The 13,441-nt window shown below is 51.0% G+C and overlaps 1 long non-coding RNA gene across 1 annotated transcript; it reads left to right on the forward strand.

Moving 5' to 3' along the window:
• Positions 1–780: 780 nt before the first annotated feature.
• LOC148162033 (uncharacterized) lies at positions 781–10,019 on the forward strand. The gene is made up of 3 exons (XR_015767219.1): positions 781–908; positions 2,555–2,635; positions 9,753–10,019. It is a non-coding gene; the product is annotated as an uncharacterized LOC148162033 (long non-coding RNA).
• The last annotated feature ends 3,422 nt before the right edge of the window (positions 10,020–13,441 follow it).

Here is a 13,441-nt window from a genome sequence, read left to right on the forward strand (position 1 = left end):
AGGCTCGTGGTCCACTGTTGCAAACTGCAGCTGATCTGGAATGCCAAGCACAAGTTAACAGCAGCCAGACACTCCCGAGACAGATGGGGCTGTGGAGGGTCACCAGCATGGGATGGACCTCCCTCTTGCAGCTTTGGGCAGGGGTCACAAGTTGGTGCCCCTAGCATCTTGATTTCAGATGGCCCATCAGAGCATGGGCCCTTGATCGTGGGCAGCTCAGGGAAACCAGATGGCCCAGCCAGCATCCGGCTTGTTTTAATGGTTAATTTCCCTTCAGGGCTTGTGAATTCTTACACCTGTTGCAGGTCCCAGCTCTGATTGCGAGCCTGTTCCTCGATTCAGCTTGGCGCTGATCGTGCCATGCTTGAAACGGCCCTGGCAGACCACGTAGGGTCCAGCTTAGAGTCAAGTGCAGGCATTTGGGGTCTGTTGAGTCCAGGGTTCCAGATGATGGGACTTCCAGGCCATGCTGGGAGAGCTGTGCTAAGACGCAGCATCAGCCCTGCTCCAAGGAGGGCTTGAGGGGATGGTGGAGATGGGGTGCCTCGTTCTCAGGACACATTGGGAAGCCCACCCTGTTCAGACACCAGCTTGGCCCTCCATCCACAGCTTTTACCTTGCTGTGCAGTGAGCTTGAGTCTGACGAGTTCTTGTGTGAGTGGCTCGTTTTCTCTTTTTCCATTAGTTTTTTCAGTAGTCGCTAGATTGTTGTATCAAACCTGCATTTGTATTACAGAATTTACCTTAAACTTAGAAGTCTCTTTTCATTTTCCAGTTGAGTACCTTCAGGTATCTTGAAGCCCTCCTTGGAGCAGGGCTGATGCTGCGTCTTAGCACAGCTCTCACAGCATGGCCTGGAAGTCCCATCATCTGGAACCCTGGACTCAACAGACCCCAAATGCCTTCAGGTATCTTCAGATGTACGTGATGCCCGTTGTTAACGCGTAGATTATTAATGAAACGGAAAAGGAATCCTAGTCTTCCTTCAGAGGGCAGCAGGGAGACTGGAAATGCGGGCAGCGCATGGGCCAGGGCACTGTGGCTTCAGGGTCCTGAGGGCAGGCAGGCAGCAGCCCTGGCGAGGAGCATGGGGACACAGTGGGCTGGGGTTCTTTCCCTCCTAGCTGATGTGGGTCTTGTTTAAATTTCAGGCCTGTAATAAGGACAGATTTCTGAAACTTCCGTATAGCATTGTACTTGTCCAGCTTTCTGATAGCCAATTAAGAATAGATATATATATTTTAAAACAACTGAAATCCCAAGAACTCAAAGACTTCTGATAGTTTACTCTGAAAGGCTCCAGTATCATCTCCATTGGTGGATGTAACTCACCCACTAAGAATATTACTTGTGTCCACATGAATCAGTTTGAAAAATACAGGAGCATATTTAGATTATAACAAATTCAGTAGGTCACTCTACATCCACATGATCATTTGCATCCTCCCTCTGTGAACTCAGGTATGCTTCCTACCTGTGTGCTTTGGAGTTTTGTCTCCTAATGTCAGTTACACGCCGGTCACGTTAGGATGTGTGGGATCACCACACAGAAGAAATGGGAAGTCACTCGCCCTTGGGCTGTCTAGTAGGCAGTACAGTCAGAATCCTGTGTGGGTGTTGGTGGTTAAAGTCCATACAGGCAAGGAACTTTTTGGTACTATAAATTCTTTGTGATCTCCTGGTAAACATAATCATGCACCATTAAAAAAGTAAAATTTGTTATCAATACATTTTCACCTATTATAACATTATTTTAATAAAATTATATAGAGTTTTAAAAACTAAAATTTATAAATCAACAGATGTACTTTTATAAATTGCCTTAAAATAAGGTGCTTCAGTGTCATGTCCAGAGACTTACTGTTTAAGCATTTACCTGTTGCCTGTGAGTCGGGTAATCTAAACGACTTTTTTCTACTTCAGAGCTAGTTCTGGGAAAGTTGCTGTGATGTGTGAATAGTTAAAGCCTTCCCATACAATTTTATAAATATAGATCGTGGGGATGTGCTTCAGGCACATGGGAGAAATGCAGTATGTTCATAGCTTCAAGGAAGTCACCTGTTTATGGCAAATGCAGTAGCTGTTAGAAAAACATGCAAGTAAATTTAGGAATTGGCTAAATTGTTTTATAGAACTTATGCAGAATTGTGAGGACTATTTAAATCCCACTAAATTCTTGGGTACCCATGTAACTCCTGAGTACTCATACACAGTATGACAGAACTCCACGAAGTATATTTCCACCTTTAAACTTGGAATCTGGGACAGCCCCAGGCGACATGGAGCTTTTGAGCAACTCCCAAGTGCTCGACATACACCTATCATTAAGTAGTAGTCTTTTAGAACCAAGAGAAATTGCCACACCTCTGTTGAGCTTAAAAATTATTTCCCTTAGTTATCCTCCATCCTAACCTAGTGTTGGCACACAAAGTATAGGAAAACCGACCATCACTTTTGGTACATAACATATGAAAAATATTAGTTGGTGAATGAAAAATTTCCAAGTAATTTTGTCTAATTATAATGTAATGAATTCAGATATTCTGTATTCCAGGACCTTTTTTCAGTCAGTGCTTATGTGTATGCCCAGAAGCCACAACTGGATATTCATAGTTTTGAAGGCACATTTACCAGGGTAAGTTAAATCTTGTGTTAAATACAAATATATTCATTGTGTATATAAGTTAAAAACAGCAAACCTTAAATTTGAATAAATGAGAACAGAAGCTTTGAACTGAAAAGGGAAAGCCTAGAGAATGTTTCAAGTTCTTAAATTTTCCCACATCCAGTCTCTGTGGGATATACTCAGTCCAGTGTTTTTGTTTAGCATATTTACTCTGGAGAAAGTCCTTCTCCCTGAAAATATTACGAGCCAGTAAGATGAAGTACTTTCACTAGTTCAGTGTGAGTTTGGATAGGATTTAATAGACTGTGATACCCACATTGTTTCCTGGTTTGTATTGACTGGATGGCTGTGCATCTGCTCATGTACACGTGTGTGCTTCATTGGATTCTTTGCACGATCATGGTGTTTTGCTATAGCTTGAAGTCCCTTCTCCCCAGTGACTCCCCAATCAGATTTGGAGGACTCAGTAACTTTTGATTTTAACAGCTGATATTATAAATGCTTCATAATACTTAAGGGGTTTGTGGGGGCACCTGGATGGCTCAGTCGTTAAGCGTCTGCCTTCGGCTCAGGTCACGGTCCCAGGGTCCTGGGATCGAGCCCCACATCGGGCTCCCCGCTCAGCAGGAGGCCTGCTTCTCCCTCTCCCACTCCCCCTGCTTATGTTCCCTCTCTCGCTGTGTCTCTCTCTGTCAAATAAATAAATAAAATCTTTTAAAAATATATATATAATCCTTAAGGGGTTTTAGTATATGTCTATAGTTTACTTTTAATTGCTGCAGATTTCTGTTGGTATAGTCTGCTTCGTTTCCCTCTTGTTCACGTACCAGGATTAGTGAGCAGTTGTCATCATTTGAGAAAGCACTTGCTAATGCCAGATAATGAGGAAATTATGGGGATGTAAAAATGAGGATGCCTGTGGAGGAGATAGTCATTGGCCATTGCTTTGTAACTTTATTTTTACGAGTGCTTCGGTAACAATATGTTCAAGGTGTTCATGGAAACAGATGAGGGAGACGAGGCAGTGCATAATGAGGTCTGGAGAGAATACCGAGATCTTTATGTGTTTTTGTAAAAATATTTATGAAGAAAGCATCTTCTAATTAAAGACAATTTAGCATTATTTGAGAAAAAGCCTTTCCAAAGGGCTTCCTTAGTACGATAAGAGTTATTAACTTAGGGGGCGCCTGGGTGGCTCAGTCAATTGAGTGTCTGCTTTTGGCTCAGGCCATGATCCCAGGGTCCTGGGATTGAGCCTCACATCAGGCTCCCTGCTCAGCTTCTCCTTCTGCCTCTGCCACTCCCCCTGCTTGTGCGCTCTCAAATCTTTCTTCTGTCAAAAAAATGGATAAAATTAAAAAAAAAGTTATTAACTTAGCCACTATTAATATTTTGGAATAATATTTGCTTACTTCCTTTCTGTTTCACAGATTTATATTGCTTATCACTTGGTAAGAGTTGGAAATGTCTGCTAGACAATGTGTGGAATCCCCCTGAAATCAGTGCGAGGGAGCGAGAGTTTGGCTGAACACAACCAGGCTGCAAAGCGCAGTTCACACAGTGCGTGACTGAGCATGGGACAGTGCGTGACCTGTGTGCATGGCCGAGCGTGTGAGACTGTATGTGAGTGAGCGTGCAGATGTGGGGGAAGGGTAGCCAGGCTCCTTCCTGAAGGTCTTGTCAGAAGAAGGAAGAAGCCATTTAAGGATTTTCAGCTTAGAAGAGAGATTGTAATATTGGTGTATGTAAAAGAGTCCTCTAGACTTCCGGTTTGCTTGGGATGAAGGCAGTCACCTGAATTTGCTCCCGTCCCACTGTGTCCCCAAACCGTACGGGTCAGGTGCAGGGAGCTCGGGCTGCCTGTAGCTCGTGCACGCAGCACACAGGGGAGAAAGAAAACACTGTGAGCTCCAGTTTCTGTAGTGAGGAAAAGTACCCCACATGGCACAGTCACCTCCAGAGCCAGGAGAGGGCACAAGGATTTTCTCTCAGGATTTGGATCTGATGGCAGCTTTGTAGTTCTCTGTAGAGTTTTTTTTTTTTAATTTTTTATTGTTATGTTAATCACCATACATTACATCATTAGTTTTTGATGTAGTGTTCCATGATTCATTGTTTGTGCATAACACCCAGTGCTCCACGCAGAACGTGCCCTCTTTAGTACCCACCACCAGGCTAACCCATCCCCGCACCCCCCTCCCCTCTAGAACCCTCAGTTTGTTTTTCAGAGTCCATCGTCTCTCATGGTTTGTCTCCCCCTCCAACTTACTCCCCTTCATTCTTCCCCTCCTGCTATCTTCTTCTTTTTTTTTTCTTAACATATATTGCATTATTTATTTCAGAAGTACAGATCTGTGATTCAACAGTCTTGCACAATTCACAGCGCTCACCGTAGCACATACCCTCCCCAATTATCACCCAGCCACCCCATCCCTCCCACCCCCCACCACTCCAGCAACCCTCAGTTTGTTTCCTGAGATTAAGAATTCCTCATGTCAGTGAGATCATATGATACATGTCTTTCTCTGATTAACTTATAAGTTTCTTTTCTTTTTTTTTTTTGAAGATTTTATTTATTTATTTGAGAGAGAGAGAATGAGAGATAGAGAGCACGAGAGGGAAGAGGGTCCGAGGGAGAAGCAGACTCCCTGCTGAGCAGGGAGCCCGACGCGGGACTTGATCCCAGGCCTCCAGGATCATGACCTGAGCCGAAGGCAGTCGCTTAACCAACTGAGCCACCCAGGCACCCTCTCTGATTGCCTTAGTTCACTCAGCATAACACCCTCCAGTTCCATCCACGTCATTGCAAATGGCAAGATCTCATTCCTTTTGATGGCGGCATAATATTCCATTGTGTATATATACCACATCTTCTTTATCCATTCATCTGTCGATGGACGTCTTGGCTCTTTCCACAGTTTGGCTATTGTGGACATTGCTGCTATAAACATTGGGGTGCACGTACCCCTTCGGATCCCTACATTTGTATCTTTGTGGTAAATACCCAGTAGTTCTCTGTAGAGTTTTGTACACCTTTTGTTTGATTTATTTTTAGGTAGTTAGATTTTGTTGATGCTGTTTCATTTGTTACCTTCTTAAAATTTCATTTTCTATTTATTGCCATATAAAAATATAGTTGCAGTGAAGCCTTTTATTCCCAAATTGGTTTCCCATTAAAAATATTAAATGCATACTTTGCATTTTAATTACAGATCCCAGTCAGATGTTGAGCACTGTCGTCTCAAGAATTTACCCTGTCTTGGGGCGCCTGGGGGGCTCAGTCAGTCAAGCGACCGCCTCTTGATTTTGGCTCAGGTCATGATCTCAGGTTGTCCCGTTTAACACTCTCTCTCTCTGCCCCACCCCTCTAAGAAAAATTATTTACCCTGTTTGGCCAGCTGATAGTTTTTTAAATGAGAAACTTGGTGACTTGTAGCACAAGACTTCACTGCTGTTGGTCAGGTGCTGAGGCCGCCTCAGGGCCCTGGGGAAGCTATTTCCTGTCTGTGTGAGGGAGGCAGATGGTGGGTCCCTGATGTGTAGGTGCAGAGGCTCACAGAAACACTGGAAAAGAAAGCACAGTGACTTGTCAGTTTGGGCTGCTGATGTGCAAGACCATAGTGCAGGATGACCCTGAACACGTCGGCCCCGCCCTTTTTATTCCAACTCCATACACTCCCATGTGTGTTCGGAGCGATGGGGTGTCGCTTTGAAGATGCTTGCCAAAGTCCAGATCTTACTCTTCACTCATGGAATCGGCCAGGCCAGAGCCAGCTCCGTAGTAGTTGTGGGCGCAGCCTGCCCCTGACCGTCCTGACCGGTCCTGAGTCACTCTTCTGCCCCTACCCCACTCACGAGCTCTGTGTGGACAGGCTGTGAAATTCACTTCTGCCTTCTTCCTCCACTGTTGAGATGGTGATCTGTGTGACCAGTGGCTGAGGGGCCAGGAGCCGACATGACCTCCTGTTGGAGAAAGCTGTTCCAATGATTGGATTTCAAAAGGGGGAAAGATCTGCAGCCTCCAAGTCAGCTATTCTGTAACAGTGTTTTTGCTTGGATTTGAAAGAAATGAGACCAAATGAAAAGTAGATGCTTCATCATGACATGAGAACAAGAATGATGATGGTTGGCTGCCGTGAGCGGTTCTCCTGTTCCAGCTGTGGGCCAGACTGCAGAGGTTCCAGGGCCGCACCCCAGGCCGGCAGCCTGAGTCGTTCATGCAGAGGGCTCACCGTGGAGAGGGTGCCTTTCAGCCAGAGACCCCAGCGGGCCCAGATGTATCTCGCCTTGAAAGAGCTTCCAAGGGCCACACTGGGCGGTGCGTGGGGCCAGCTGCCTGGCGGTGCTGAGTTGGCCTGGCTGAGAGGCGAGGCTCTGCCCGCGTGCCCACCAGTACTCCGTGTGTCCTGCCCACAGTCCGTCACTAGTTGTGCATCTAGAGAGGAAACAAAGATGGTGAATTTGCACACAGGCCAGATGACATCGTGGCACTTCACGCAGACGTTGTGCACGCAGCCCTGTGCACGTGGACCATTCTCGTGGAGTGGGGCCCCAGGATGAAGCGTGAGCCCCTGAGCTCTGGGAAGACACGTGAGCTAAAGCCTGCCTGAGGCCTGTTGTCGTCGTGACAGGCAGGTGGGAAGATGGGCTGTGCCGCCGTGGATTATAGGTACTTAACAATAGTCTGGGAAGAATTAATTCGTTTAAATTCTAGTCATTATGGTGCCATTTCCTACCATCATGTCATACTTATTTTGAAAGGAAATTGAAGAAAAATTAGCTTACCTGCGGTGGATCATTGTTTAAGGGAAATCTGATGACCAACACTCACTTCAGGCAATTCACAGCAGCTTCTTCTATAGTTTAAAATGCTCTTCATGTAAGTTATATGATTATCCTTTGGGAGGAATATGTGTCTCACCTTGCTGTTTTCTTGAGAGCATTGTTTTGTAAGGACAGTTAATCATCAGTCAAGTATCAAGGCTCTGAGAGATGCTGAAGGACACAGAGGAGTGTAGAGTGCATCTCTGGGAGTCCTTCAGGACTGCATTTCCACGTGCCCCCACCCTGGCTCTTTGAGGACACCTTCCTGCCCGACCCAGAACCTCAGGGCTCCACACACACCGCCCCGTCCCTGCTTGGAACTCAGTAGAACCCACTTAGAGTGTGGGAAGGAAGGCTTGAGGTAGAACAGGCAGGTACCGTGGGGTTATTTGTCCTTTGATGACTTTGCTGGATAAAAGACTTGCCTTTGTTGACTGTTTACTTTCTTGGTCGTTGGTTTTGGTCAGTCGTTTGATTTAGTCTGTTCTGCTTTCCCCAAAGTAGTTGGTGCCATGTCAGCAAGTTTTACCACATTTAGATAAAAACAGTGGAGAAAAACATTTTGATAAGCAAAATTTGACCAGTCTTTATTTTATAGACCTTGTGGAAGTATGTGTAGTTAAAGGGAAGTGCTACCAGAGATCTGATTATGGGGATGAGTAGTCCCAGGGAGCATCCACAGCTGGGCTGTGTCTGGCCCAGGAGGCCAGACTGGAGGAGGAGACCGAAGCTCCCGGGAGGTCAGCCACAAGTGCTGACCTCTGATGGAGTTAGGAAGATCCACCAACGGGAATCACGCAGCAGCACTTGGGGAAGGCCGTTGGGTGGGAAATGGCTAAGGTCATAAGAGGTCTGAAAATAATCAGACCAGAAATGAAAACTCTTTTATGTTAATTATTAGTGTGGAATTACTCTTGTCAAAGTAAATCAGTTACTTATGCATTTATGTTTTGTTTGCCTGGAGCACTTTTGCCTGCGTCTTTTTTCATGTAGAATGTAGCCTGACGGACTCCAGTATTGAACTAGCTCACGGTGGGTCCATCCCCCAGTCAAAATGCACAGCCTCTCGGAAATCATACTGCCCCTTGTCTCCTCACATCTGGCCTGGGTGTTCTGTCATATTTTTGAGCACCAAGGCTTGATAGACGACGATCTCTGAGATTCTGAGACTCTTCTCAGATCGCCAAGGAGCCGCAACCCCGTACCCTCTTTGTGATCCATGGTGTGTGTTCTCCAGGAGCAGCCGAGGTGCCGAGGAGCTTTCAGTGCAGATCCACTCGGCCATGGCTGTTCCCGGCTTCAGCCATAAACAGCCCTCATCCAGAGTGAGAACCTGTTGAGTGAACCTGATTTCTTACGTAGGATACCAAAAGCACAAACAATAAAAGAAAAACTAATGTAGCTCCCCATTCATATCTCTCAGGTCACCTCCTCACCTGGTGTCCACCCAGCACCAGGCCTCCTGGTACTTATCAAATCTTTAAAAATATCGGTGGAATGAATAAATAAACAGATGAAGGGATGTAGGGAATCTGAGAATGGGGACTGTTTGCCAGGTTTCTCAAAAGCCCTGAACTCTATGTTCAGGTCTGCATGGGGTCAGTCATGGGCTAGATGTTGCTGGAACCACAGTGTATGGAGACCAAGGACAGAGCCCCTGCTCCTCAAGAGTCCCAGAGCAGGTAGAGCACTGGTCCCCGTAGCCTGAGGTCAACCTAGACAGCAGAGTACGCTGGGAAATGGGGTCCGGGGGAAAACGATCAAGAAAGAATTCTTGAGATGTGTTTAGCTCAAAAAGGGTAGTTTTATTAAAGCACGGGGGTAGGACCCGAGGGTAGAAAGAGCTGCACTGGGGTCATGAGGAGACACTGATCCTATACTTTCAAGTTAGGGGGTGTAATGGATACTGCTAAGTCTCCAAGGAATTTGGAAGCAAGGTTTCCAGGACCCCGAGGGGCTAGCTGCGGTTAGGAAAACGTCACTTACTCCCGCCCAGTAAAACCTCAGTCGTGAGACTCTCCAGAGGTATATCAACGGTCATATGCTTGGGGGATGATGGCTAACACATATTGTGGGGGCGCAGAGATAAAGGAAGTTTCCAAGGGGATTTTTACAGGATCCTGGAGGTCAGGCTAATGTCAAACTAAGGCTGTCTTCTGCCTCCAGCAAGTGTGAACATTGGGGCAGTTAAACTCCCAGGGGAAGGTCACGCTGCCTGTCTCAAGGACTTGTCGATGGGCTGTGAACTGTAAGGAAGTTTGATTTTTCTTTTCTCTATTTCTTTTGCCTTTGTGTTCCACAGCAAGTACCAGAGGCCTGAGGGACAGCCCGTGGGGGGACACGTGCGTCGTTGCCTTGACAGGAGCGCCGGATCCGCAGGTGTCTACATGGGTCACAACTTACTAAGCTGCACGCTTCGTGTGTGGTTTATTGTATCAATGCTGTGAAAGAATCTTTCAAGGAAAAAAGGAACAAACTATGATAAAGGAGGCTGAGAGCAGAACCAGGAAGGACGGGCTGCTGCTGAAGAGACCTGGATCCCAGGCTCCGGTCTGGCCCTTCCTGCCTTATGACCCAGGAGGGCGACCCTGATCTCCCTAAGCCAGTTTTGCACCAGTGAAATGAGAAGCACACTCACCACCCGGCTTTCCTGAAGGTCAGTGACAGGAGCAGAGCCCGGGCTGACAGTAAGCAGGGACGACTCGGGAGTGATTTGGGGGACAGCGAGCCTGAGCACACATCCCACAACAGCTCTTTCCAGAGACTCCAGGCCGCGGCCTCCTCCCCCAACCTCGGTGACGCCTCTGTTCTACCTTAACCCCCCAAACACTTGCCTGCCCTAGGACGCAGGTGCACACAGTCTGGAAGTTAGCGCACCGCGAGCCCCGGGGCCCCTGCGCCTGGGCCACAGGAGGGCTGTCCCCACCTGAGCCCGCGTTCTCCCGTGTTCTGCGCCCAGGGTTGAGTCCTGGGGGCGGCCCCCACTGCGCCCGCTCGCCGGCTCCCCACCCCAGGCCAGGCCGCACAGCCCTTCGCCCAGCCCCGAGCACCCCAGTGCAGAGAGAGCCCGAAGCGGGTGCACAGGGGGCGTTGGCAGGACCGGGGAACTCTGCGGGACCAGGACCGCTGACCCCAGGGGCGCCCGCGGCTTCCCGGTCTCCCGGCTCCCAGCACACCGGTCCCAGGAAGCTCCGGACCTCCCGTTGCACCCTGCGGATGGGGGCGCCCCCTGCAGGCCCTCGGGCGCGCTGTTCGTCGTCCCTGCCGCGGCCCCTCCTGCCAGGGGACCCGGGGACCTCCCGTCAGCGGCCTGACTCTGGGGCAGTTCAGCCATGGCCCCGGGTCCCGCGGAGACCTCCTCGCGTACTCTTGGCGCTGCCTGCACCCCAGCCCCTCCGCGACCTTGCGACCTTGCGCCGCGGCTTCCCGGGGTCGGACTGGGACGGCTCCGGGGGACCCGACTCCCCAACGCCCGATGGAGCGAGGGGAGCGAGAACCAGGGTCCAGAGAGGAAATCTCTGGGGGCCTGAGGACCCCGCCGGGTGGAGAGACGGGGTTTCCGGGACCTGCCCGTGAGCACCAGCCTGGGTCCCCAGTCCCGCGCCCCACGCCGGGTCCCCTGCTCGGCCAGCCCAACGTCCGGACGGAACCCGGGCCCGGATAGATCCGCGCGCCCCGCCCGGAGCAGCAGGAGGCCCTGGCAGCCTGGCCATCCCGCCCAAGGTGGAGCACCTCATTCACCGCCTTGGCCCTGGGGCCCCTTCGCCCCCTGCTGGAAGCTGGCTGAGCGCTCCTTGGTGCCACCAGGGCTGTGCCCTAGGATGGCTGGGCCGCCACACTGTGTCCCCGCCAGGGGGGCTGGAAGGGACATTCTGAGGGCCGGCGAGATGCCCGCGATCGCCCCCTCCTCTCCAGCTAGTACATGGCCGGCCACGTGGCAGAGGTTTCTTTCTAGTCAGCAGGGCACCTGCGGTAGGTGCTAGGGTGCTCCTCCTTCCACGGGTGAGGAAGCTGAGACTCAGGGAGGGAAGCACCCCTGAGGGTGGACTCACCTGCCCTCCTGCCTCGCTCAGTCCTGGAATTCCTATTCCTTACTCCCCCCCCCCCACTCAGTTCACCCAGGTTCTTTCCGCTTAGAATGTCACCTCCCCTCCGCTCCATCAGGGAGCAGTGTCCCCCAGAAGCCCAGTATCCTCGGCTCGATGCTCCTCTTGCTCACTCTTAGGGTCCTCCATCAGCCCCTCACCCCTTCCCGTCTCCAGGCAGATGATGACATTTCCCCTGGCTTTGGCCCCGCTGACCTCAGGGTGGCACATCTCTAAAGCGCTCAGATTCTGTAGAGACACCTGCACACAGCCTCAGCTGATCTGCGCTGTGTCCTCAGCCCCACCCCACCTTCCCAGGCTCCGAGGTGAGAAGGGGAAATACAAATGCAGCCCTCCAGCGCTGGCTCACGGGGGAAGCTGGGACACCAACATGACTCAGACACAGTGGGACAGGGTCGCTGGTCATCTGGAGGGTGTGGTGGCAAGCAGAAGCTGAGGACACTGTGCTCCAAGACGGATGGCCGCCTTGCACACACCAGCCCAGGCTCGAGAAGACTGCTGAAGAGCTCGCTCAGCGTGGACACCTCAGAGGGAATTAAAGGACATTCCGCACCTGTGTCTCCGACGAGGATTTAAGAAGAGTCCACTACAATGAGGGCTCTTAGACGAGACGCTAAAATATCTGGACGACACCCAAGAGTGATCCCAGACCTGGAAACAAAGACCCCAAAGTCTCATTGCACGAGGAATAAACAAAGGAGTTTTCATCAGAATTGTGCTGAGCTGAACAGCGGTGCACAGTGGCTGCCGGAGGAGGCCACAGGAGTGCCGCTCCCGTCCACCCGAAGGCTCACGAGCCAGGGCTGGTTCTTCTGAGGCTGGGATGGAGACTGCCGCTTCCTCTGCCCCAGCACCTGGGGGTTTGCTGGTGGCCATGGGTGCTCCTCGAGGGCTGGTGCGTCCCCCAAAACTGCCCCCATCTCTGCAGGCCATCCTCCGTGTGTGCCCGTCTGGCCCTTCCTGAGCAGGTGAGAGATCCCAGAACACAACACACAAGATCGTGGAAGAGTGTCTGCAGAGAGTGCAAAACGACGGCAGGTCTGACTCATGCCGGGTGGAGCAGAAGGGGTCAGGGAGGGCTTCTCGGAGGAAGGGACATTCGGAAGAGAGCTGAGGCACAGAGGTAGTTAGGGAAGTTGGGTGGGCTTCCGCGGAAGAGGAGACCACTTGTGAAAAACCCCAGAGTGGTGGAAGCGGAGGGAAGGGTGAGGGGGGGGAGAGCACAGGCTGTGGAGGGAGGTTCAGTCTGAGGACAGGGAGCCCCGGGCAGGCTCGGGGGCTGAGCTTGGAGCCCAGGACCCCCAAACGGAGATGCCACGTGAGGGGCTGGAGTTCAGAGGACAGAGAGATGTGGGAGCCGGACACGTGGAGTCACCAGTATGTAGCTGGCGATGCAATTCGCTGGTGCGGTTAGGGCCACCCAAGGAGAACACAGTAGAACGGCATCAGTCAGCTACTGCCACGTAAGGACCACCCACAGGATCTCTGTGCTATGAACCGACACGAATGTACTTAGCTTTCCCGTCTGGGCAGCATGGGGTCAGGTGGTGCAGGCTGGCCCTACTGGGCGGCGGGGGTCTCCGCAGCTTGCGCCCGCCTTGGGGGGTGGCTGTCCGTGACTGGTTCGCGCCGGCTCTGCTGCCATTGTCCCCCCTCCCACCGAGGGCGGCCACGTCCTGCTCGTCTCACGGCCACGCCGAGGCCACAGCAGGCGAGGCCACAGCAGGCTGGGAGGAAGGGCTCAGCACAGGACTGCATTTCTGCCTCAGCGGCTAAGTGAAGCATGTCGAGGGGCCAAACCCCAAGTGCAGAAGGGCCTGCACAGGGTCTGTCGAGGGTCACAGCCCTGGGCACGCGCAGGAGCCCAGGGTGAACCCAGCTCTGT

Source organism: Eumetopias jubatus, unplaced genomic scaffold (assembly GCF_037043125.1).
Source record: "Eumetopias jubatus isolate StellerSeaLion01/CBP00866 unplaced genomic scaffold, mEumJub1_p1.0 scaffold_26, whole genome shotgun sequence".
In the NCBI taxonomy this organism is placed as follows: Eukaryota; Metazoa; Chordata; class Mammalia; order Carnivora; family Otariidae; genus Eumetopias; species Eumetopias jubatus.